This window comes from Biomphalaria glabrata, chromosome 4 (assembly GCF_947242115.1).
Source record: "Biomphalaria glabrata chromosome 4, xgBioGlab47.1, whole genome shotgun sequence".
In the NCBI taxonomy this organism is placed as follows: domain Eukaryota; kingdom Metazoa; phylum Mollusca; class Gastropoda; family Planorbidae; genus Biomphalaria; species Biomphalaria glabrata.
Window position 1 is genome coordinate 25,488,033 of NC_074714.1, and position 27,708 is coordinate 25,515,740.

At 37.1% G+C, this 27,708-nt stretch overlaps 1 protein-coding gene across 4 annotated transcripts in view; it reads left to right on the forward strand.

Annotated features, from left to right (window-relative positions):
• The first annotated feature begins 5,178 nt into the window (after window positions 1-5,178).
• LOC106068013 (metabotropic glutamate receptor-like) overlaps window positions 5,179-27,708 on the forward strand; it is a 287,096-nt gene continuing 264,566 nt past the window's right edge. For 2 of the 4 annotated variants that reach the window (XR_008777756.1, XM_056028023.1), the window contains exon 1: window positions 5,179-5,521. The gene's annotated coding sequence lies outside the window, so the exon portion shown is untranslated. Of the gene's footprint in view, window positions 5,522-12,561; window positions 12,900-27,708 lie in introns of those variants that run through there. The other 2 variants (XM_056028025.1, XM_056028024.1) reach the window with 2 other exon arrangements.

Sequence of the window (27,708 nt, forward strand, 5' to 3'; positions counted from 1 at the left end):
TTAAACCAGGCCCACTAACTGAATGACTTCTGGCTACTGATGTTATGTTCTCAACTGCCCAAACCAGGCCCACTAACTGAGAGACTTCTGGCTACTGATATAATGTTCTCAACTGTCCAAACTAGGCCCACTAACTGAATGACTTCTGGCTACTGATGTTATGTTCTAAACTGTCCATACCAGGCCAACTAACTGAATGACTTCTGGCTACTGATGTTACGTTCTCAACTGTCTAAACAAGGCCCAGCCCACTAACTGAATGACTTCTGGCTACTGATGTTATGTTCTCAACTGTCTAAACCAGGACGATTAACTGAATGACTTCTGGCTACTGATGTTATGTTCTCAACTGTCAAAACCAGGCCCACTAACTGAATGACTTCTGGCTACTGATGTTATGTTCTCAACTGTCTAAACCAGGCCCAGCCCACTAACTGAATGACTTCTGGCTACTGATGTTATGTTCTCAACTGTCTAAACCATGACGATTAACTGAATGACTTCTGGCTACTGATGTTATGTTCTCAACTGTCCGAACCAGGCCCACTAACTAAATGACTTCTAGCTACTTATATTATGTTCTCAATTGTTTAAACCAGGCCCACTAACTGAATGACTTCTGGCTACTGATGTTATGTTCTCATCTGTCCAAACCAGGCCCACTAACTGAATGACTTCTGGCTACTGATGATGATGTTATCAACTGTCCAAACCAGGCCCACTAACTGAATGACTTCTGGCTACTGATGTTATGTTCTCAACTGTCCAAACCAGGCCCACTAACTGAATGACTTCTGGCTACTGATGTTATGTTCTCAACTGTCCAAACCAGGACCACTAACTGAATGACTTCTGGCTACTGATGTTATGTTCTCAACTGTTTAAACCAGGCCCACTAACTGAATGACTTCTGGCTACTGATGTTATGTTCTCAACTGTCCAAACCAGGCCCACTAACTGAGAGACTTCTGGCTACTGATGTTATGTTCTCAACTGTCTAATCCAGGCCCACTAACTGAATGACTTCTGGCTACTGATGTTATGTTCTCAACTGTCTAAACCAGGCCCACTAACTGAATGACTTCTGGCTACTGATGTTATGTTCTCAACTGTCTAAACCAGGCCCACTAACTGAATGACTTCTTGCTACTGATGTTATGTTCTCAACTGTCTAAACCAGGCCCAGCCCACTAACTGAATGACTTCTGGCTACTGATGTTATGTTCTCAACTGTCTAAACCAGGACGATTAACTGAATGACTTCTGGCTACTGATGTTATGTTCTCAACTGTCCAAACCAGGCTCACTAACTGAATGACTTCTTGCTACTGGTGTTATGTTCTCAACTGTCCAAACCAGGCCCACTAACTGAATGACTTCTAGCTACTGGTGTTATGTTCTCAACTGTCCAAACCAGGCCCAGCCCACTAACTGAATGACTTTTGGCTACTGGTGTTATGTTCTCAACTGTCCAAACCAGGCCCACTAACTGAATGACTTCTGGCTACTGATGTTATGTTCTCAACTGTCCAAACCAGGCCCACTAACTGAATGACTTCTGGCTACTGATGTTATGTTCTCAACTGTCCAAACCAGGACCACTAACTGAATGACTTCTGGCTACTGATGTTATGTTCTCAACTGTTTAAACCAGGCCCACTAACTGAATGACTTCTGGCTACTGATGTTATGTTCTCAACTGTCCAAACCAGGCCCACTAACTGAGAGACTTCTGGCTACTGATATAATGTTCTCAACTGTCCAAACTAGACCCACTAACTGAATGACTTCTGGCTACTGATGTTATGTTCTAAACTGTCCATACCAGGCCCACTAACTGAATGACTTCTGGCTACTGATGTTACGTTCTCAACTGTCTAAACAAGGCCCAGCCCACTAACTGAATGACTTCTGGCTACTGATGTTATGTTCTCAACTGTCTAAACCAGGACGATTAACTGAATGACTTCTGGCTACTGATGTTATGTTCTCAACTGTCAAAACCAGGCCCACTAACTGAATGACTTCTGGCTACTGATTTTATGTTCTCAACTGTCTAAACCAGGCCCAGCCCACTAACTGAATGACTTCTGGCTACTGATGTTATGTTCTCAACTGTCTAATCCAGGCCCACTAACTGAATGACTTCTGGCTACTGATGTTATGTTCTCAACTGTCTAAACCAGGCCCACTAACTGGCTAGTGATGTTATGTTCTCAACTGTCGAAACCAGGCCCACTAACTGAATGATTTCTGGCTACTGATGATGATGTTATCAACTGTCCAAACCAGGCCCACTAACTGAATGACTTCTGGCTACTGATGTTATGTTCTCAACTGTCCAAACCAGGCCCACTAACTGAATGACTTCTGGCTACTGATGTTATGTTCTCAACTGTCTAAACCAGGCCCAGCGCACTAACTGAATGACTTCTGGCTACTGATGTTATGTTCTCAACTGTCTAAACCATGACGATTAACTGAATGACTTCTGGCTACTGATGTTATGTTCTCAACTGTCCGAACCAGGCCCACTAACTAAATGACTTCTAGCTACTTATATTATGTTCTCAATTGTCTAAACCAGGCCCACTAACTGAATGTCTTCTGGCTACTGATGTTTTGTTCTCAATTGTCCAAACCAGGCCCACTAACTGAATGACTTCTGGCTACTGATGTTATGTTCTCAACTGTCTAAACCAGGCCCACTAACTGAATGACTTCTGGCTACTAATGTTATGTTCTCAACTGTCTAAACCAGGCCCACTAACTGAATGACTTCTGGCTACTGATGTTATGTTCTCAACTGTCCAAACCAGGTCCACTAACTGAATGACTTCTGGCTACTGATGTTATGTTCTCAACTGTCTAAACCAGGCCCACTAACTGAATGACTTCTGGCTAGTAATGTTATGTTCTCAACTGTCTGAACCAGGCCCACTAACTCTCAACTGTCTAAACCATGACGATTAACTGAATGACTTCTGGCTACTGATGTTATGTTCTCAACTGTCAAAACCAGGCCCACTAACTGAATGACTTCTGGCTACTGATGTTATGTTCTCAACTGTCTAATCCAGGCCCACTAACTGAATGACTTCTGGCTACTGATGTTATGTTCTCAACTGTCTAAACAAGGCCCACTAATTGAATGACTTCTGGCTACTGATGTTATGTTCTCAACTGTCTAAACCAGGCCCACTAACTGAATGACTTCTGGCTACTGATATAATGTTCTCAACTGTCCAAACCAGGCCCACTAACTGAATGACTTCTGGCTACTGATGTTATGTTCTCAACTGTCCAAACCAGGCCATGCTTAGACCAAGTAGCAGTTCTTAGTTTAATTGATTGAATACATAGATCTTCAACAAAGTTAAGAAGCGATGACCCCAAACTCGCTCTATTAATAACCTTTTGTCATTGTGATGAAGACTCACAGCTAATGCCGGGTGGACACTGGGAAGTCCATAACCCTATCAACAAAAGATATGCCAGGAACCTATCCGAGCAGGGTGGACAAAGGGGCGTCCCTAAGTGCCCATCAGAGCTGCTGGGTAAAAACAGGAGCCTTCTTACAAATCTCTTATTGCAGTTAAAGAATCCTTTAGCTTAAGATAAGAGATAAGAGATAAGATAATTTTTATTGATCCAATCAAATGGAAATTCAGTTTGACTATAATTGACAACCTCAGCGTAACTACAGTACAATAACAATAAAGATGAAAAATTTGAACAACATTCACACACGAAACACATACATATTCACTAACAGCGCTTTATAAATTTGACTTCTATTACTACTCGATGACGACAGATGATCTTGTAAAGCAGATACAAGCATACATGCACTCACATAGTTTTATGAATCACTTACTCAATAACTTATACTTTGATATAGATCTAGTTATAATAGAGTAATTAAATGAAACGTAATAATTGAACTTTCTTGAACTAGCTGATTCACTGTTTTACTTTCTTGAACTAGCTGATTCACTGTTTTACTTTCTTGAACTAGCTGATTCACTGTTTTACTTTCTTGAACTAGCTGATTCACTGTTTTACTTTATTGAACTAGCTGATTCACTGTTTTACTTTATTGAACTAGCTGATTCACTGTTTTACTTTATTGAACTAGCTGATTCACTGTTTTACTTTATTGAACTAGCTGATTCACTGTTTTACTTTATTGAACTAGCTGATTCACTGTTTTACTTTATTGATTTGCTAATACTAATGTTTTTTTTTATTGTATTCTTGATTAAGATTTTTACAATGAACTTATTTATAATAAAGTTATTTGATAATGAAATTATTTTATGACGAACTTCTTTTGTAATGAAATTTTTTTATGACGAACTTATTTTATAATAAAATTATTTGATAATTAACTTATTTTAAAATAAAATTATTTGATAATTAACTTATTTTAAAATAAAATTATTTGATAATTAACTTATTTTAAAATAAAATTATTTATGACGAACTTCTTTTGTAAAGAAATTATTTGATAATGAGCTTATTTTACGGAATAACTTATTCATTGGATGTCAAGAGAATGAAAAAAAAAAAAGAAAACAACGCTAGAGATTATAGCAATAGAAACTACTATATACACCCAAGCAGAGACAGACCTTGCTGACTAGAGGAATCCGTCACTTCCTGTCTCTCCTGTACTTGTCACCGCAATGCTGGCCGGACAACATGGTCTCATTTCTTTCATACTTCCTCTTGCTATATCTCCTTCTCCCTCCACCCTCTCTCTCTCTCCTAAAGACACTTCTCATACTCTCCTTCTAGTTCCCTCCCTCTGCTTTTTTTTTTTTGGGGGGGGGGGCAGACACTACCTTCTCAGATATCGCCGTGGGGCCTAACCAACGTGTACCAATGTGGTTGTTGCCCTTTCAGTCGATTGATGGGGAAAAAAAGTCGGCTCTTGTCCCCTTGTTGCTTTCTCGGAAACAGGTCTGATTCCTTCTTCAGAGTGCTCCACCATTTGTATGCCCCCATCTCTTGTCGCTATATTCACCCCCCCACACACACACCGGCCCAGCTGATTCCTTAAAAAAATACTTTCCTTCTTCTACTTGTGTGAGTGGAAGTTAACGCCCCCCCCACTCCCCATCCGCCTAGCGCGTGGTGGCGGCCGCTGCGACATGGTCTCCATTCTCATCCCTCCACTTTCCCCTCGCGCGTCTCTCCGAGCTGCCTCCTGAGCTCACTCGCGTGGTGCGGACCTCGTGAGCATTCATGCGAGTTCTCCTGTTTGTAGTGTGAGTTACGTTTTGGTGTTTACAGTTAAGCTCATAAAGTTGTCGCTTTTTTTTATCTGACCTCCATTCTCTTCTGACCTCCACCCTCCGATGACATCTCTCGGCTCACCCTTATTTGTTGAACCAACTCAGCAGTCATGTGTCATTATCGCAAAATCTCGTAAACTCTCTATCATCAAGTGACATTTTTGTTGTATATTAAATTGAAGAAGAAAACTACATTCTCGGACATATAATTAATCTAAATGGTGAGTACGTTAAGATTAATTAAATTTTGTATGCGTAATTTTATAACGCAGTTATTGACAACTCTGTTTTATAACACGCTACTTCAAGAATTTTTGTTTACAGTCACGGGGTCGGCTTGTTCCCTTATGGTTTATCGACAACTCTGTTTAATAACACGCTACTTCAAGTATTTTTGTTTACAGTTTACAGTCACGGGGTCGGCTTGTTCCCTCATAGTTTTATTGACAACTCTGTTTTATAACACGCTACTTCAAGTATTTTTCTTTACAGTTTACAGTCACGGAGTCGGCTTGTTCCCTCATAGTTTTATTGACAACTCTGTTTTATAACACGCTACTTCAAGTATTTTTCTTTACAGTCACGGAGTCGGCTTGTTCCCTCATAGTTTTATTGACAACTCTGTTTTATAACACGCTACTTCAAATATTTTTCTTTACAGTTTACAGTCACGGAGTCGGCTTGTTCCCTCATAGTTTTATTGACAACTCTGTTTTATAACACGCTACTTCAAGTATTTTTCTTTACAGTCACTGGGTCGACTTGTTCCCTCATAGTTTTATTGACAACTCTGTTTTATAACACGCTACTTCAAGTATTTTTCTGTACAGTCACGGGGTCGACTTGTTCCCTTATAGTTTTTCCGAAAGTTTGCGGGGGGGGGGGAAGGATTGAGGAATGAATGTCTATTAACAAAAGGCTTCACGAATAATAATAATAATAATAATTGAACTAGTTTTCAACTGATTACTTGAAAAGTTGATACTAGCCTCTGTCTATTCAACTTGCTATTTGATCAATACGTAGCACATAGACATAGCACATAGTCAATAGACATATAATATGGCCACATTGTAGGGGGTGCTCTTATCCAGCCCCAATAATAAACGTAAGATACTGAAACTAGGAAGAGTGGGAAAGAGTTTGAATAAATAAAAAAAAAGCCTTATGGCAAACTAAATATTTACAAGATGACCATGACAGCTAATGTTATACCAAAACAGAGACTTCTACCTCCGAGCTACTAATGGAGAAGCAATATTCAAGCCTTGGTTTTGTATTGATTATCTTAAATAATAACACAGTTTAAAGAACCATTTTGGAGCTTTTTTTCATTTGAAAACAAACCAAACAACCTATTGACCTTTGGACAAGAGAATAAAATGTATTAAAAGTCAGAAGAGCGATTAAAAAAAAACTCAGTTCAGTAGTCTTTGTTTTTCACAAGAAAACAAATTGAATAATTGAATTGATTTCTGACTTGCTATTAGAGGCCTACATTTCTTTTTGTATGTAATGGAAATATCAAAAGCTCTTTTCAAACACTTTTCTAGTTGTTGTTTTTTTCTCTCTACATCGTACAGACCGACTGACAGATGACTCAAACTAATGGAGGCTTTTCATCCTACCGGGGTGCTAAAAACAAAAATAATTTTAAAAAACGTAATATTTGAGACTTTTCGGTGTCTAGAAGTAGACAGGCATCTGTAGATCTAGAACTAGATTCTATCTAGAAGTAGACATCTGTAGAACTAGATCTAGATTCTATCTAGAAGTAGACAGGCATCTGTAGATCTAGATTCTATCTAGAAGTAGACAGGCATCTGTAGATCTAGAACTAGATTTGGAATAAAAAAAAAGAGTTCCGTTGTCATGGACTTGGGACGTTACAAGAACGAGGGCGGATCTTTCCAAATCTAGAACTAGAGAAGAATGAGAACAACTCTCGCGTCTTTCACACGTGTGATCTACATAATCCATTGTCTAATCATTTAAAAAGTGTTTTCTAATGATTAAATTATATCTCGATCTATGTTAAATTTAGATTGACGTCATATGCATTTCAACAGGCCAGGACTGCGTGATAAAGAAAAAGTCCCTTATATTGACTTATAACTTACAACTAGAGCAAATGTTCGGATAAAGTGAAACAATGAAAAATATAAACATTTGATGAAGTCACTAGATTAGTTATTAAATGAACAACAAAAAATGAGTTATTTATATTTTTCCGATTGACATAGGACGCTCAATAGGGTTTGTTGGACTAGTCCGTTTTGTTTCTTTGATTAAAAAGTATTGGGCCGGAAGTCGCTTTTTCCCCTATATATCTTTGTATTTTTCAGTTCTCTTTTTGAATTAAACTGACATTATTATGCAATAATTTTAAGTGTACCTGATAGAGAAAAAAATTCTGCACAAAAATACGGGTAGTTGGGATATAACCCGATAGAGGCTATAAAAAGAAAAGAGCTGAAACTAGCGCTTGAAACTACACATTTACAGTACTTTATTTGATGAGTATTTTACCCAAGATCTGTGTTGTTTTTTTAAGACTTATTTCATGTACCCGGCATTTTTCGATACACAATTTCATACACAAAATAATTGTTGAAAATTTTTTTAGTGATTTTAAACTTTAAATGATTACTTAAAAAGGTGTTACTCTAATCAATTTTGAATATTATTTTGTTATGAATGTCACTGTTTATTTTGTGTCTGTTCTAGTTTCTTAAATTTTTCTTGAGTAAAGGGGTCGTTTTTCTCTTAATGGGTATACCTGATTTCTCCAAGAAGCCTTTGTAAAATATTGGTCCTAAATAATGCTATGTTTATAAACGAAAAATCGCATGGCTGCATTATGATGAATGTACGTGTTAGTTCAATATATTTTATATTACTAGGTAACTATAAATAACCGCATAAATAGACGTAAGTTGTTTTTTTTTTCTGTCAGATAAAGTCATATGGCAAATTTTTGTTTATATCCTAATTCTAAAAAGGAATAATAATAGAATTATACAGTAAAAATAATCACTAAGTTTTTCTTTTAATAGTTTTGAAAGTCTAACTGAGTTTGTGTTTTTGCAGATGTACACAAGCTACACTATGAGTCAATCCATCTCTTCTAATTGTTTAGAAATGAGTGTAAAAATGTAGGCTTCGATATTTTTAGCCTGAATTTAAGAAGTTACTATCTTCAAACAACTAATATATTGCCTCTTGCATAAAACTTTGTACTTCTAAAATAAATTTATCCAATGCTCGAAATCCTGCTTGTATACTTAGGCCCTATTTAAATCGATTCGGTATCAATGTAGTAAGTAGCAATAACCCCGCAAAAAAAAATTAAATGAAAGAAGATTGAGATATACATATATTTTTGTGACGGTACGCACCGGTACGGGATACCGGCACCTTTTTTCAATGTCGGGAAAAATGATTACTTTTCTAGTAATTCAAAGTTAATTGTTAATTTATTATTAGTTGAAAGTTAGACAATCTATCACTGAGTACCGGAGCCTCTTTTTTATTTTTACAAAAAAAAGCACTTTATATACTTTCAGCCGACATGCCGTATTATTAAAAACACCTCTATGTGAACTTCTCAATCATCCAGAGTCTTAGACAGTCATTATTTTAGACTAGATTTAAGTAGAGTCTAGACCTAGATCTAGTAGGCCTATTACAAAAAAAAATAAAATAAATAAATTAAAAGAATCAGTCATTAGACATCATTCGCAATTTTATTATTAGGTCTAGGCATTGAAAAGTAAATGTATAAATAAACTATAATATATCTAAGTCTAAGTAGGCTACTAACTTATTAAATAAGTCATTATATGTAGAAGTATTATAATGAATATTGTATAGATCTAGATTGACTAGATTATAGATAGATCTATAGATAGATCTCTAGTTTAGTAGATTAAGTATAGAGTATAGTAAACGTATTACAGTATTATTAGATCTATGTCTTATGTCTATATCTAATAATCTAATAATTAAAAAAACTTTAGTCTTTATTATTATCTAGACTTTTTTCTAATAAAAACTGACTATAGGCATAGCATAGGCTAGACGCGGCAATCTAGTCTCAAGATAGAATCTATACTATTACTAGATCTATTCGATTTTTATATATAGATCTAGACTAGAATTAGATTATAGATCTAAATATACTAATGGAGAAATGATATGAGGTGTTAGCTAATAGCGTTGCACAAGAAACAAACCTGGGTTTTTCTAAACTCTAATACTTGGTATGTGATAGTAAAACAGCACCTACCTAATTAAATCGTAACTAGCAATCAAAAACCTATATTTTTTGTAGTATATATAGGTCTGTGGTTGTATTTTATATAGCCTTCGTAACTTCTTCTATAGAGAAATGACTTTTGTAATTTCTTTTACTGAAAATTGGGCTATTCGCGTCTGACACATATATAATTTTTATGTTCAGCAACAAACCCTATTGCGCAAATTCATCAATGAAACGAGAAGTATGTGACCTATTTTTAAAATGAACATCTCCAAAAGTCTTTTAGTTACAATGATGTGTATTTACAAAAAAAGATAGAATAGTTCATCTCAACTAAAATACATTCTTTATTAAAAAGCTTGCTTACCAATAGTTGTGTTCCTAAAAGACTTGCTAGTTATGGCCTTGCCTCCATGTCTGACAATGTCTCACGCTACTTACAATGTAAATTTAAATACTGTCAGACGTAAGGATTAACTCGACAGTCATCAGAATGAGACTATTGGTTGTGGAGTCTTGCTAGTTTAATCCCATCACTCAGAGCACGTGCCTATTGTTAAACAATAATAGACTGATAAATAGGCGAATATAATAAGGACTCACTCTATTCATTGTCCTTTGTTGATATTTATTTAAGAATTTTGTGTATAGTATACACAGAACAAACTTTTTTGTGAACTTAATGATAAATTGTGGCTTCAGAAGTAGATATATTAGAAATGTGTACATTTTTGTGTTTGAATTGCTTTTTAAGGTACATTTTAATTACATTTTTCCAATTAGTTTTGTTGATTATGGAGTGAAAAAAAAATCAGAATAGATCTTTTTTTTAAAAAAGTCTCCACTGACCGTTGGACGCCATATAAAAAAGTCTCCACTGACCGTTGGACGCCATATAAACAAGACTCCACTGACCATTGGACGCCCTATAAACAAGACTCCACTGACCATTGGACGCCCTATAAACAAGACTCCACTGACCATTGGACGCCCTATAAACAAGACTCCACTGACCGTTGGACGCCCTATAAATAAGACTCCACTGACCGTTGGACGCCCTATAAACAAGACTCCACTGACCATTGGTCGCCCTATAAACAAGACTCCACTGACCATTGGACGCCCTATAAACAAGACTCCACTGACCATTGGACGCCCTATAAACAAGACTCCACTGACCATTGGACGCCCTATAAACAAGACTCCACTGACCATTGGACGCCCTATAAACAAGACTCCACTGACCATTGGACGCCCTATAAACAAGACTCCACTGACCATTGGACGCCCTATAAACAAGACTCCACTGACCATTTTACGCCCTATAAACAAGACTCCACTGACCATTGGACGCCATATAAACAAGACTCCACTGACCACTGGATGCCCTATAAACAAGACTCCACTGACCATTGGACGTCATATAAACAAGACTCCACTGACCATTGGACGTCATATAAACAAGACTCCACGTGGACACTTGCTAATGTACAAGTAGACGTCCACCAATTATAACATCATCAAATAGCAGACAACGTCATTTCTAGCGAAGTGAAGGTCACAATGGACCTCTCTGGGTCTTGTTGACATGAGGTTTGGATGAAGCAATCAGTTCCCCACATCAGATTGGTGACTCCAGATTGGCTTTGTGAGAGATGGATTGAGGGGCCTGTGTGTGTGTTTATTGGAACCTGCAATGAGACATAACAAGTTGTTCCCCCCTCCCCCCCCCCCCATTGAACTGTGACAATGACAAGAACATGTGAATGTTGCACATCATGTGGGACAACTTGTTCAAGGGATATAACTGGGTCACGAAATGTTTTCATTTAGTCTCGAGCCATGACGTATGTGATTTCAGACAAATTTAATTTATGCTCAGGTCTCTGTTTAAATCTCTGTTCAGGTATCTGTTCATGTTTGCGATACGGAGATTTCTTGAAAAAAACAACAACAAACAAACAAACAAACACACACAAAAAAAAAACACAATTAAAATTGAGAAAGTAAAAAAACTTCATGTCAAAAGGTCACAGGTTGCTTGTTTTAAAGTAGCTGCGCATACAGTTCGATATTGAATAAGCGTGGTCGAGAGGCTAAGTACGTTTGAAATTGGCTTGGATACATACGGGCAGAGTTGTGTTTACGGAGAAGCCTAAAGTTAAAGGAAAAACCTTCTCCTAGATATTCCCTCCCCCCACTGGTCCTCAAATGAGATTGGACCTAAGCATGCTATAAGCATGAAAGTAGCGCTAAATAAAAGCTATAATATATTTATTATTATTATGTTCAAGCTATGTATCCATATCATAAAGGTCAGACTCTAGAACTAAATGTCAGGATGTTCTATATAAATACAAGATTTTATTACATAAAGTATCATTGGAGAGTATATGATTACATTAAACCTTTAATAAAGTAGCACATTTGATCCTATTGTTTCTAATGGTAGTAGCCGATGAATTACTATATTCAGTTCCATATATCAGTAGTGAGCAGAAATGTACAATTATTAATGGCATCTCTTGGGGAAACTACAGAAAGTATATGTACTGTAGTATATTCCAAATCAGTATTCACGTACTTTTTTTAAAACCATGCCGGATATTGTAAATTATACAGGTGAGTCACCGACTTGAGGACCCCAGACATATAAAATGGTTACACCTCGGCATAAGGTTATTAGAGCGTGCACAGGTGTGTTAGTGGGACACCAACACACTTACAACTGTTAACTAAAGTCCACTATTTTGTTGTTGTTTTAAGCGCGAGCTAAAAGTCGGTCACTGATTTCAAATGACGTTTTAGACTGACTGTAAACATTAAACCAGCAAGAAGGGAAAAGTTCTAGTCTACAAATGAAGTAGTGGATGTAAAGCGCTACAGACCCACCAACTGCCCCCCCCCCCCCTTTACTATTTGCCAGTCACAAACGAAAAAAAAAAAACAACTTTCTATAAAGTCAGGAACTAGTGAAGCATAAAGCGAGACAATTTTCTTTGAGTGGGAGACCTTTGTTGCTAGTCTTCTTTTTTTTGTCATCCTAGCATAGTAGGAGATAGTATAGCCCTAGTTTCTTCACACACATACATTATTTATTTGAATGTAGAGTCAGAAGTTGTAAAGACTTCAGTTTCAGACCCTCAATGCTCAGGTTTGGTTATGGGACTTGCCACTTTTACATTTGTATTTTACCTTTCTATCGTGTATCCATTATAGGGAATGATAACTCCGACGTCATTCTTATATTTACACTATTTACAGTGTTATTTGTGTAAAAGACTGAATAAAACCAAATTACTGTTCTAAATGTGTTGGATAAAAAGTCAATTTCAGAGGTAATACATATTTGTAGCATATCATCGAGTTACTGTCTAGTCATCTTTCTAATTCTTTACCATCGCTTTTACATGATGCGTGACATTTTTTAATTGAAAAGCTGACAGTTTTTTAAATAATTCATTAATCATCGGACTCGAAGACAAGCCGTAGTGTTATTATGAAGTCCTTTATTTACCTTACTAAGCGTGTGAGTATGTTTTCTGTGTGTGTGTGTTAGCTTGCTCTGGTATGTGTGTTTGCTTGCTCTGGTATGTGAGTTAGCTTGCTCTGGCATTTCTGTCAGTCTCTCATACATTGGAAATCTATTTCCCCAACTCATTGGAATTACTGAAACATTTCACAGAAATTATTTTTTTAAAATAAGAGGCTCAGAGAGAGGATCAGAGAGAGAATCAGAGAGAGGATCAGAGAGAGGATCAGAGAGAGGGTCAGAGAGATGATCAGAGAGAGGCTGAGAAAGAGGATCAGAGGGAGGGTCAGAGAGAGGATCAGAGAGAGAATCAGATAGAGAGGATCAGAGAGAGGATCAGAGAGAGAGGATCAGAGAGAGGGTCAGAGAGAGGATCAGTCAGAGAAAGAATCAGAGAGAGGGTCAGGGAGAGGCTGAGAGAGAGGATCAGAGGGAGGGTCAGAGAGTGTCAGGGAAAGGGTCAGAGAGGATCAGAGGGAGGGTCAGAGAGTGTCAGGGTCAGAGAGAAGCTCAGGGTCAGACTGAAGCTAAGAGAGAGACTCTAACTCTAACAAAGGGTCGTATTTTACTTTCAAAAATCTCTCAGATCTTAGAGTCTAATTAGAAACTAAATGATAGTCTAAAAATCTCCATGGAATTAGCTCTGAGCTAAACCTGTTGATAGTCTGATGTTGATGTTAGGACGCTAGTGTTCTCAGCCAGTTGTTGTTAGGGTTGAGCCCTCCAACATTCAGGTCGCGAGATAGTAGACAGTGTCCATGGCAACAGAGATTAGGCATACAGAGGTATACAGTTCTAAACGTCTTAGACATAGGCTAGATCCTAGCAACCTATACATAAATATATGCAATCAAATAAAACGTTATTTCTTTACATCAACACACCTCACTGACCTTTGTTCTAACAAACGTGTTCGACACTTCAGGTAATAACATTTACCGACACCAATAACATATTTTTTCAAGAGTAACTTTTTAAAAAAACACAAACTCACATGGTCAACCCAACAAGCATGTAAAACGTTGAATATTTCCGGTTCGATAATCCGACGCTAAGAACCATAAGGATGTATTAAAATAAAAGTTTTTACAAATCAAATAAGAACATAAAACTAAAATGTTATTTAACTTTTGTTAGGCCAATAATAGAATATACATCCTCTGTTTAGCACCCCTCTAACAAGAAAACATTAAGAAACTAGAACAGACACCAAATAAAGCAGTGAGATTTATAACAAAAGAATATTCACATTTGATTAGAGTAACACCTTTTAAAAACAATCATTAAATTTAAAAAGCCTTCAGGTTTGAAGACTTATGTAGATATTATACATAAAACACTGAACCAAAATCTTCAAGTATAAAAAAAACAACAAAAAACAACCTAATAAAATACCCAGGCTCATACTCAGATACTCCCATATAAGATAAGACACAAATATAAAGGCACATTTCTTGTTCCATATGCTAGGACAAATTCTTTAAAATACTTTTTCTTACCTAGTACTATTAGAGCATGGAGCCTGAGCCAGCCATGAAAACCAATGACTTGGCAGAATTTAAGTCATTGATTAAAACATACATGACTATATTGACCTAGAAACACGCGTAGGACGTAATCATCTTCTTTAATTTAAAAGAAAAGACCAGAATAAAAGAATATATATATATATGTATGTATGTATATATGTATGGGCTTTAGGTCATCTGCTTTGTTTTTTAAATACAAAAATCGAGATTTTAGTTTTGCAATCTTACCTATCAGATTCTTATTATCATATATCCAATTATCATTATCCAATTATCATATATCCAATTATCATTATCCAATTATCATATATCCAATTATCATTATCCAATTATCATATATCCAATTATCATATATCCAATTATCATATATCCAATTATCATATATCCAATTATCATATATCCAATTATCATATATCCAATTATCATTATCCAATTATCATATATCCAATTATCATATATCCAATTATCATATATCCAATTATCATATATCCAATTATCATATATCCAATTATCATTATCCAATCTTTGATATACTTTTACACATGATAGCTACACATGACTGCTACACATGACAGCTACACATGACTGCCACACATGACTGCTACATATGACTTCTACACATGACTGCTACACATGACAGCTACACATGACTGCTACATATGACTTCTACACATGACTGCTACACATGACAGCTACACATGACAGCTACACATGAATGCTACATATGACTGCTAGGTGAACCTGGAAAGAAGCGCTACTGTGAACTTGAACTTCTCAGGCTGTATGTCTCTCTCTCATTTTGTTATACATTCATGGTTTTAGTCCGTAGCCAGTCAACCTGTTTATTTGAAGCTCATTGAGTGAATACATCAATCTGTTTATTTGAAGCTCATTGAGTGAATACATCAATCTGTTTATTTGAAGCTCATTGAGTGAATACATCAATCTGTTTATTTGAAGCTCATTGAGTGAATACATCAATCTGTTTACTTGAAGCTCATTGAGTGAATACATCAACCTGTTTATTTGAAGCTCATTGAGTGAATACATCAATCTGTTTATTTGAAGCTCATTGAGGGAATACATCAATCTGTTTATTTGAAGCTCATTGAGTGAATACATCAATCTGTTTATTTGAAGCTCATTGAGTGAATACATCAATCTGTTTATTTGAAGCTCATTTAGTGAATACACCAACCTGTTTATTTGAAGCTCATTGAGTGAATACATCAATCTGTTTATTTGAAGCTCATTGAGTGAATACATCAATCTGTTTATTTGAAGCTCATTGAGTGAATACATCAATCTGTTTATTTGAAGCTCATTTAGTGAATACACCAATCTGTTTATTTGAAGCTCATTGAGTGAATACATCAATCTGTTTATTTGAAGCTCATTTAGTGAATACACCAACCTGTTTATTTGAAGCTCATTGAGTGAATACATCAATCTGTTTATTTGAAGCTCATTGAGTGAATACATCAATCTGTTTATTTGAAGCTCATTGAGTGAATACATCAATCTGTTTATTTGAAGCTCATTTAGTGAATACACCAATCTGTTTATTTGAAGCTCATTGAGTGAATACATCAATCTGTTTATTTGAAGCTCATTGAGTGAATATGATGTAGACAAAACTTTAATTCCCATCTACTAGCCATCTACTAGCCTCAGTCTGAGCAACTTCATGCCGAGAGCTGAATACTTTGCCAGAGTTATTGTGGTGATTGTGTTTGTATATAGTATTGTAAACCGCACTTGAAAGAACCTTGGGTGTAAGATTTAAGGAATTCTATATTTATTTATTATTATTTTATTGGTTGATGAGTTGAAGTAGAGTGACGGCCTTTAGGAGAGTTGGTTATTGTTGTCGGAGGCTGAGTAGTTTGGAGCCTAGTTGTATCGTATATGTATTCTAGAAGTTTGTTTTCATAATTGTGCATATTAAATAGTTAATATGTTATGCGTTGTCTACAACTTCAGTTCTCCTGATTCAAGTTTATATTTTGTTGTTAATTCATCTCTGGAGTCTCTTTGAGTGTATTGAAAGTAGTCCCGTGTTGTTGTGTCATGTCTAAGCCAAGCCAGGAGTTCACAACAGTTATCAAACAAGTTCCCATGTCTGGCCTTGACCTTCTTCTAGTATCAACACACAAAAAAAAGTAATGAGCAGCCCAATCTGTTCACAAGACTTGAAGTGAGTACTTCACTATTCACAAGTGAGTACTTGTTAGTATTGAGTACAGTGTTCGCTCTCTGGTTGAAAGTTTCTGTAGTGAGGGTTTGATTTCTTGCTTTACGTCATTTGAATGTAAGTGTATTGCTGGAATCACGCTGTTGATAGGTTCATGTATGGGCTGGAATCACGCTGTCGATAGGTTCATGTATGGGCTGGAATCACGCTGTCGATAGGTTCATGTATGGGCTGGAATCACGCTGTCGATATATTCATGTATGGGCTGGAATCACTCTGTCGATAGGTTCATGTATGGGCTGGAATCACGCTGTCGATAGGTTCATTCCAAAAACAGAACGAAATGTCAACAATCCAACGTACTTTACAACTGGATAAGTTTATTGTCTAAATATAGTTATTTTATATCATACATTTGTAAACTTGTCAATTAAAAATTAACCAAATAAACGAGTCTCTAGTTTAGAGAAAGCATTACGTTCCAATGGCAAGTCACCTTAATGGTTGGAATAATACCCTCACATAGTTCATGTAACATCACTTCTTTGGGCTGAGAATTGCGAATCTCAAAGAAGGTTTAGAAAATCTTTGCTCTAATTCTATTAAATCTTTGCTCTAGTTCTATTAAATCTTTGCTGTAGTTCTATTAAATCTTTGCTCTAGTTCTATTAAATCCTTGCTCTAGTTCTATTAAATTCTTGCTCTAGTTCTATTAAATCTTTGCTATAGTTCTATTAAATTCTTGCTCTAGTTCTATTAAATCTTTGCTCTAGTTCTATTAAATCTTTGCTGTAGTTCTATTAAATCTTTGCTCTAGTTCTATTAAATCTTTGCTCTAGTTCTATTAAATTCTTGCTCTAGTTCTATTAAATCTTTGCTCTAGTTCTATTAAATCTTTGCTATAGTTCTATTAAATCTTTGCTGTAGTTCTATTAAATCTTTGCTATAGTTCTATTAAATTCTTGCTGTAGTTCTATTAAATCTTTGCTCTAGTTCTATTAAATCTTTGCTATAGTTCTATTAAATCTTTGCTCTAGTTCTATAAAATTCTTGCTGTAGTTCTATTAAATTCTTGCTGTAGTTCTATTAAATCTTTGCTCTAGTTCTATTAAATCTTTGCTGTAGTTCTATTAAATCTTTGCTCTAGTTCTATTAAATCTTTGCTCTAGTTCTATTAAATCTTTGCTCTAGTTCTATTAAATTCTTGCTGTAGTTCTATTAAATCTTTGCTCTAGTTCTATTAAATTCTTGCTGTAGTTCTATTAAATTCTTGCTCTAGTTCTATTAAATCTTTGCTATAATTTTATTTAATCTTTGCTCTAGTTCTATTTACATTCTTAGACGTGAATATTTCAGCAGAGATTTTTATCTTAATGCAGCAATGTTGTTTATGTAGTCACTTCCCTTGTTCTCGCTTATCCCCCCTGACTTCTAACTTTGGTACTTCAATAAGTTTTACCATAGACTATGTGTAATATATTGTCTATGGTTTTACTTCTCACATCGTTCCACGTGCGAGGCTGAATATAAAGAGAAAGTAACTCGTGACTTCGCCACATCTTCCAGTGACTTCCCTTCATTCAGGGAGAGAGAAAAAAAAAAGGAACTAATGAGAAAGTTATACTAAAAAAACACAAGTAAAACAACACAAAGTGATAAAATGCAGATTTTTAAGTGGAATTCAGTTAGACTCACAGCTGGCAATAACAATTATGTCATCACTTTAAGGCTTCTGTTATTAGGCATTTTCATTCTGACATCTTGACATTCTTTATATTTGCCATGGCACTTGCGGATCGGGGGGGGGGGGGGCGGTAGAGGCGAAAAGGGGGGGGCGGACGAATTTTAGAATACAATTCACACAATTTGTAAACAAATTTATTACTTATGTTAATAATATATATTATTTATTTATATTTCAACAAATTTTTAGATTATTTCATCCCCCTCTAGTATGTTGGCCGATTTGGTGGGGTCGGGAGGGGGCGATGGCATCAATCCCCCCCCCCGGTAAACTTTTGAGTGGGGGGGCGGTCCAATTAATTTGTAGAAATCATTGCTTGCTAACAGAATCAATTAAATATCTATATGATTAAAACTTGTTATCGGTGTTGTAACCGATCTTTATATTATGTCGTTCCCCTGTTGGCCGATTGGGGGGGGGGGGGGGGCGGCGAACAACTCTTCTGCCCTTCCCACCTAAACCCTTTTTAATAGCTGTAAATGTCTTGAGAATGCGTTTCTGCAGTGAAAAATGCAAGAAAACGCTTTTGGCGTCGGGCTTCGCCCGGAACCCCATTGATGAATGATGAGCTATAGATTTCAGGAGAATGCGTTTCTGCAGTGAAAAATGCAAGAAAACGCTTATGGCGTCGGCGCTTGGCCCCAAACCCCACTGGTGAATGATCAGCTATAGATTTAAGGAGAATGCGTTTCTTCAGTGAAAAAATAAAAAAAAAACGCTTTTGGCGTCGGGGTTTCGCCCCGAACCCCATTGATGAATAATGAGCTGTAGATGTCAGGAGAATGCGTTTCTGCAGTGAAAAATGCAAGAAAACGCTTTTGGCGTTGGGGCTTCGCCCCGAACACCACTGGAGAGGCCTACAGCGCTCCCCCAGATCCCCAAGCTATCAAGAGAAAGGCATGACTTTTTTTTTTTTTACAGGTTTATGGTATGGAAGAAGGTTTAGAGTTTGCGATTACGATTAGGCTTGGAATCAGTTGGCATACCTTCATTACCTTGTATATTAAATCTGTTAAATTTTTGAAACTAAAGAAAATCTTGTGTTGAAACTCTGTCTGTGGCATTTTACGTCTCGAGAGACGATCTTTTCCCTTTGCAACTTCTTGTGTGACTAAAGAGGCCAATCCTTGATACACAGCTGCGATCGCAGGTTGGGCATATATAATCACCAGGCGCCGTTGCATTTTCACCCTTCTTTCTGCTTCTGTTGTGTATGACATCTGCAATCTGTGACCCTTCCTTTATGCTCTCTCTCCATGTGGATCTGTCCAGTGCCACCTCTTCCCAGTTGCCAGTGTCGATTTTGAAGAGCTTCATGTCGCGTTTGCATACATCCGTATAACGTAAGAGTGGGCGACCAGCGGCTCTCCTGCCTTCTATTAGATCGCCATACAGAATGTCCTGTGGAAGTCGACCTACTGGCATTCTACGAACGTGGCCAAGCCAGCCAAGGCGTCTGCTGCTGATAACAGAGCGGATGTCCTGGCACCCTGCTCTATGTAGCACTTCCTCATTGGTTATCTTATCTTGCCACCTAATTTTAAACATCCGCCTTAGACATCGGAGGTGAAAGACATTCAGCTTTTTTTCCTGCCATGAGTAGGTTGACCATGTTTCACTTCCGTACAGCAAGGTGCTCAACACACAGGTCCGGTAGACTAGGGCTTTAGTACTGCTAGTCAGCAATATGTTGTCCCAGACTCTTTTCTGCAACCGTGACATGGTGGCCATTGCCTTGGCTATCCTGTTGTTTATGTCTTTATCCAGTAGAGTGTTGTTGGAGATGATGGAGCCGAGGTAACAAAAGTGATCAACAATTTCTAGTGGTTGGCCATTAATGCTTACTTGAGGTGCAGTGTTTGCGTTTTGGACAAGTATCTTAGTCTTGCTTTGACTGATGTTTAAGCCGAACTTTTGGCAAACAGCAGATAGTTTGTCAACCATGGACTGTAGCTGAATATCAGAATCAGCCACAATAGCTGCATCATCAGCATACAGGAGTTCCCTGACGAGTAGCTTCCTAACCTTGGTTTTTGCCCGCAGCCTTGATACATTAATATAGTTTTCCAGAGGATCTTGTATGGAGAAACACACCTTCGTTTATGTCGCTGCACGCATAGTGCAGTAGACAGGAGAAGAATATGCCAAACAGAGTAGGTGCGAGCACACATCCCTGCTTGACACCACTGCAAACCTCAAAAGGTGCTGATTGGGCTCCATTGAATTTGACAGTACATTTAGTTTCCTCGTGAAAACACTCAATTAACTTCAGTAGTTTGGGAGTTTGAAACTAAGGATTAGAATAATGGAATTCTAGTTTTTAATTAAAAAATTTAAATAATTTAGAGTGTTTAAAATAAAACAAAACTATAATGATTAGATCATCTGATATTTGTTTTTGGTAAGAAAACGAGACTAGATTTAAAAAAAAAAGTAACATCTCGCTAGCAAATGTAGGAAATAACTCTCCAATATCCTCTGTCACTGTCAGTGCACTCTCCAGTTTTTGGGAACTGACTTTGTCTTCGAGTCTGCAGACACCTTTAATGAATAACAGTTATTATCTTATTAGCAAGACGTCAAGGGGATGTTTTGTTTGTTTATCTCATCACATTGTACTCCTCACAACTGTTTCACTTGGACTCAAGAGAATTGACTCAATAAAGATTTTTTCCAAATCTTTGGTTTGCAATGCATATCCTGTTTGGATAACTGGAATATTCTTATTCAAACTAACTTGCGAAACTTAATTGGAGGAAATACAAAGTAAGAACAGAAGGATTTAATGCACGCGCTTCCTGTTTCAGCTCTCTCATGTTTCAACTCTCTCCTGTTTCAACTCACTCCTGTTTCAACTCTCTGCTGTTTCAACTTTCTCCTGTTTCAACTCTCTGTTGTTTCAACTCTCTCCTGTTTCAACTCTCTCCTGTTTCAACTCTCTCCTGTTTCAACTCTCTCCTGATTCAACTCTCTCCTGTTTCAACTCTCTCCATGTTTCAACTCTCTGTTGTTTCAACTCTCTGCTGTTTCAATTTTCTCCTGTTTCAACTCTCTCCATGATTCAACTTGCTCCTGTTTCAACTCTCTCCTGTTTCAACTCTCTCCATGTTTTAACTCTCTCCTGTTTCAACGCTCTCACGTTTCAACTCTCTCCATGTTTCAACTCTCTCCTGTTTCAACTCTCTCCTGTTTCAACTCTCTCCTATTTCAACTCTCTCATGTTTCAACTCTCTCCATGTTTCAACTCTCTCCTGTTTCAACTTAATCATGTTACAACTCTTTTCTGTTTCAACTCTCTCCTGTTTCAACTCTCTCCATGTTTCAACTCTCTCCTGTTTCAACTCTTTCCTGTTTCAACTCTCTCGATGTTTCAACTCTCCCCCTTTTTAACTTTTAAAATTGTTTCAACTCTCTATCTCTCTTCGAAATAAGCATCTATTTAGTGACAATATTTAGTGACAATACATTGACTAACATTTTAAGGACATACATAAGAGAAGATACTTTTTGTGCAAAGCAACGATTCCAATTTAAATAAATTAACGTGTGATACTTAAAAACACCAACTCTGCAATGCGGTGGGGCGGGGTGTAGTTCTAGAATAAACTTTGTAGCATCGTCAAAGCGTTTCACCCCCACCACCAAGGCCTTGTCAATGAAGGTCAACAAAAGAAAAACCCAGAACATTCAAGTTCAACTCACTTTAAATGGATTCAACTCTCTTCATTCAACACACACATAATTTAACTAACTCAACTCTCTTCATTCAACACACACATAATTTAACTAACTCAACTCTCTTCATTCAACACACACATAATTTAACTAACTCAACTCTTTTCATTCAACACACACATAATTCAACTAACTCAACTCTCTTCATTCAACACACACATAATTCAACTAACTCAACTCTCTTCGTTCAACACACACATAATTCAACTAGCTCAACTCTTCATTCAACACACACATAATTCAACTAACTCAACTCTCTTCGTTTAACACACACATAATTTAACTAACTCATCTCTCTTCATTCAACACACACATAATTTAACTAACTCAACTCTGTTCATTCAACACACACATTATTCAACTAACTCAACTCTTTTCATTCAACACACACATAATTCAACTAACTAGCTCTCTTCATTCAACAAACACATAATTCAACTAACTCAACTCTCTTCATTCAACAAACACATAATTCAACTAACTCAACTCTCTTCATTCAACAAACACATAATTCAACTAACTCAACTCTCTTCATTCAACAAACACATAATTCAACTAACTCAGCTTTTCATTCAAAACACACACACACACACATAATTCAACTAACTCAGCTCTTCATTCAAAACACACACACACACATAATTCAACTAACTCAGCTCTCTTCATTCAACTTAATCAACTCGACTCCCTCAACTGACTCCTGGCCTCTAGTCGTAGCAGACATTCAATCATTCTTTTAATTATTTCTTTTTGTTTGGACGGAGTGTTGTTGCAGAGGAATGTGAAGAGATGTACTGACTGACTGCATTCTCTCCTGCTCCGTGTCTGACACATTGAAGGGGCATGCAATGAGAAACTGATCCCGGGCATCACAACATATCAACATGCCCTTGATTTCTGAAGCTGCATGAATGTTGCAAACATGTGCCACATAGAGGGGAAATGAAAGGAAGAAATAAATGAGTTTTCAGAAAGTAAAAAAAACCAACAAACTAAAAAAGTTCTGTTTTCAATTCAACTTTGAAGCAACAAAATTGTAATGTCAACGAACTGGAATATATCCATAAACCTGCAGAGCCTTAACATGTATGTTAAAGATCTATATACTTTTATATTTGTATATTGACAATCTCCTTAACTTACTCTGTAGATAGTAATAGAAACAAAGTGTCAAGGTGTGTACACATTCAAAACTATTGGTTTTTCTGGTAGAACCTCAAATGCCTGTTTCTTTTTTTCATTAAAGTATGTGGATTTAATTATCGTTGATTAAGTTTAGTAACTGGCTGAAAAGGGACAGATTTTTTAATAGCAAAATAATACCATTAGGAGTCCCTGCTCCCAACCCCCTAAAAATGAAACCATAAGCAGAGTTATGTGAAAATGTATCTCCATGTTTTCAAAAACATGTACCACGAATCCTTGATAGAACTTTCTGGTGTTAAAATCAATCACTAATAATAATAAAATGCAAACTGATAAATCAAAGAACAAATCTTATTTGATTTTTTTTCTATATGTTTTATCCTTAAAAAAGCAACAATTTTTGCTGTCTAGAGCAGAACACATTAACCTAGTGGGGGCTGCATGTTCTAAGTCACTCATGTAAGTGATTAAAACCTGTGCACAGGTCGCCGTGTTTCCATGACAGCAGTGCACAGAACTTACCTTGACTGGTCTCGCTATTTTATAAAATGCTAGCGTGCTAAGTAACAAATAAATAGAAACAGAAGCCAATATTAATGTTGCTAGTCAAATCATTGGTAACAAAGACACTTGCACAGCTGTTCTAGTACAAATATTTATAACAATGAGAAAAACTGAAACAGATTTTAAACATGAAAACGAAACAATGTTAACATTTTGTCATCACAGAGATGATAGAAGACTATCTATCTATCTATCTATCTATCTATCCATCTATCTATCCATCCATCCATACATCTATTTATCTATCTATCTATCTATCTATCCATCCATCCATACATCTATCTATCTATCTATCCATCTATCTATCCATCCATCCATACATCTATTTATCTATCTATCCATCTATCTATCCATCCATCCATACATCTATTTATCTATCTATCTATCTATCTATCTATCTATCTATCTATCCATCCATCCATCCATCCATCCATCCATCCATCTATCTATCTATCTATCTATCCATCTATCTATCTATCTATCTATGCATCCATCCATCCATCCATCCATCCATCTATCCATCCATCCATCCATTCATCCATCCATCCATCTATCTATCTATCTATCTATCTATCTATCCATCCATCCATCCATCCATCTATTTATCTATCTATCTATCCATCCATCCATCCATCCATCCATCCATCTATCTATCTATCTATCTATCTATCTATCTATCTATCTATCTATCTATCTATCTATCTATCTATCTATCTATCTATCTATCTATCTCTTGAAAATTGCAGCACTGATAATGTCTAGTTCTAGCGTTTCTCCCACTAGATCTGTTATAGAGCAACAATGGTTGCTTGGACACAGTCCGTTACTTAAGGGTGGACAAATTTGTGACCGTACAGACCCTCGAGACTCAAGGGGTCTCCAAACCCTCTAGCTGCAATAGCGGAACCTAATCGGGAAGTTTGTACTAAAAAAAACAGCTTGAAAACGGCTCTAACGATTTTCCTAGAAATAAGTGATTTCCACGATGTCTTAACGAGTCGGATGCGTACAGCTGGTAGGTGAATGAGAGAGATCTCAACTGTGTGAAGTCATCTCTGCACCTGTGCGGAATACTTGAGCTTTACGTGTAAACATCATCTGTCTATCTCGGATGTTAGGGTTTCAACGGAAACAATTGTTGTTTTTTTTATTTCCGGGTAACCAGATCAGCGACAATGTAAATATTTACTTTTTTAAAACTTCAATGTTAAGTTGTAAGGCAGGATAGTTCTGACAACGTTGGTGGCTGATTCACAGACGCCTTCTTCTACCTGTTCTAAGCACAGCTAACTCTGGCAGTGGCACCTCACCAATCAAACTAGTGAACACAACGCCAACGTTTGAGCAAACCAAAAACGGATCTAGATCTGTGTCTATAACAGACGTGTTTGGTAACGAATGTCGCTTTCGTCAAATCGAATATATTTGTGTGATATCAAAGTGTAGTATACTTCATTATATTAGAGTACAAACTTGAATCCTACATGTATTTAGTAGTTTCTAGTGAACTAAATCTCTCGAGTTTTATTTGAAATTCATACATCATGTGATTTATTAATGGAAGCTTGGTCATGTTCACTCGGGTCAATAAAATAGTTGATGAAGTGTCTTAAAACATCACAGTAGGATGACTGTATGATGGCATTATGGTGGGAGTGTGGCGGGAGTGTGGTGGGAATGTGATGGCAGTGTGGTGGCAGTAGTATGGCAGTGTGGTGGCAGAATGGTGAAAGTGTGGTGGGGATGTGATGGCAGTAGTATGGCATTGTGGTGGCAGAATGGTGAAAGTGTGGTGGGGATGTGATGGCAGTAGTATGGCATTGTGGTGGCAGAATGGTGAAAGTGTGGTGGGAGTATGATGAGAGTATGGTGGAAGTGTGGTGGGGATGTGATGGCAGTGTGGTAGCAGTGAGGTAGGGGTATGGTGGCATTGTGGTGACAGAATGGTGACAGTATAGAACATGACATGCAAGACATTTATCAATACACTACACTTGTCTTTGTCTCAATCCCTCCCATGCAGATATTCGTCTCCCATGCAGATATTCGTCTCCCTTGCAGATATTCGTCTTCCATGCAGATATTCGTCTTCCATGCAGATATTCGTCTTCCATGCAGATATTCGTCTTCCATGCAGATATTCGTCTTCCATGCAGATATTCGTCTCCAATGCAGATAGTCGTCTCCCATGTAGATAGTCGCCTCCCATAGAGATAGTCGCCTCCCATGTAGATAGTCGCCTCCCATAGAGATAGTCGCCTCCCATGTAATAAGTCGACACCCATGTAGATAGTCGCCTCCCATGTAGAAAATTGCCACCCAAGTAGATAGTCGCCCCCATGTAGAAAGTCGACGCCCATGTAGATGGTCTATTACTGTTTCCGAATTGGGGCAACTTAAATGCTTGCTTTAAAGCTAACTACGAGTGTGGATGTGCTCGTGTACTAATTGTACTTTGTGTACATTCTGTGTTTTTTTGTCTATCATGACATCGTGGACAATGACAGAATTCAAAAGTCAATATTACTCAACGTAGCTCTAACTATGTCACAGGTGGCTAGAACTGGGATCAATAAAATCCTAGTTTTTTTTTTCTTGGTTAAACCAGAAGTTCTGAGTTTATATTTACACCAACATAGACGTAGCCTAAAAAAAGGGGGGGGGGGTCGGTTTCGGTGTTCAACACCCTGCCCCCAAAAATGAAATGGAATTTTATTTTGTAATTTAAAAAAAAAGTGTTTATTGTAGGTGCTATTTTAATGTTAAACCATCACTCTTCAATATAAAACTAAAGCAAACAACAGTCACCAAATTCTATGAGCGTAGTCAAAGGAGGCTTTGAGTTTAGAACCTCTCCCTACAGAAGGTTTTATGTTTTAACCCCCCTCCAGAGGGTTTTGAATTATAGCCTACCCCCCTCTACAATATTAATCTAAAGCGAAATAATTTCGCCAAATTCTGCAAGCTTAGCCAAGGGGGTTTTGAGTTTCAAACCTCCCAACAGATGGTTTGGACGATACAAACCTAAACCACCGAGAAGGGTTTTGAGGTCAGTCCCCGTTTCCAACAAAAGTAAAAGCAAAGCTACAAATACTAACTTTCAGGAGTGTAGCCAAAATGGGTTTTGTCCTTACCCTTCCAGCCCCCAATACAAAAACTACAATAAAACTTTTAGTTCTCAATTTCTACCCGTCGCTGGGCTCCATTAATAAAGTGCAGTGAATAGCAAATTTGTTTTTTGACTTATTTTTTTTTATTAGTAGAGTAGCAAGATTATGCACTGTAGATACCTCGGAATATGCATCATTTTAGTTTCAAATACCGGAAATAATGCCTGGCATGTGGGGGAACTACCCTAGATCCCCTAGCTGTCAAGAGCGGCACTTTCTTTTGTTTCTCCACTAGCCCCAGGAATTACTTTTCTAGGGTACAAAAAACGTCCGAAAGAATAAAGGTTCAGAATGTAATGAAGATTATTTAGGTATACACACACATACAAAGCACACACACACACACACACACACACACATATATATATATATATTGAAGGGGAGGGGAGAAAAAGTTCGCCCCCAAACCCTTCCCGAAAACAAATCCTGGCTACTCCCATGGACACAAATATCATGTTCCCTCTATACTAGCAGCACTATGTTTTTATCATTCACTCTCAGTATTCATCAATTAGATGATCATTCACTCTCAG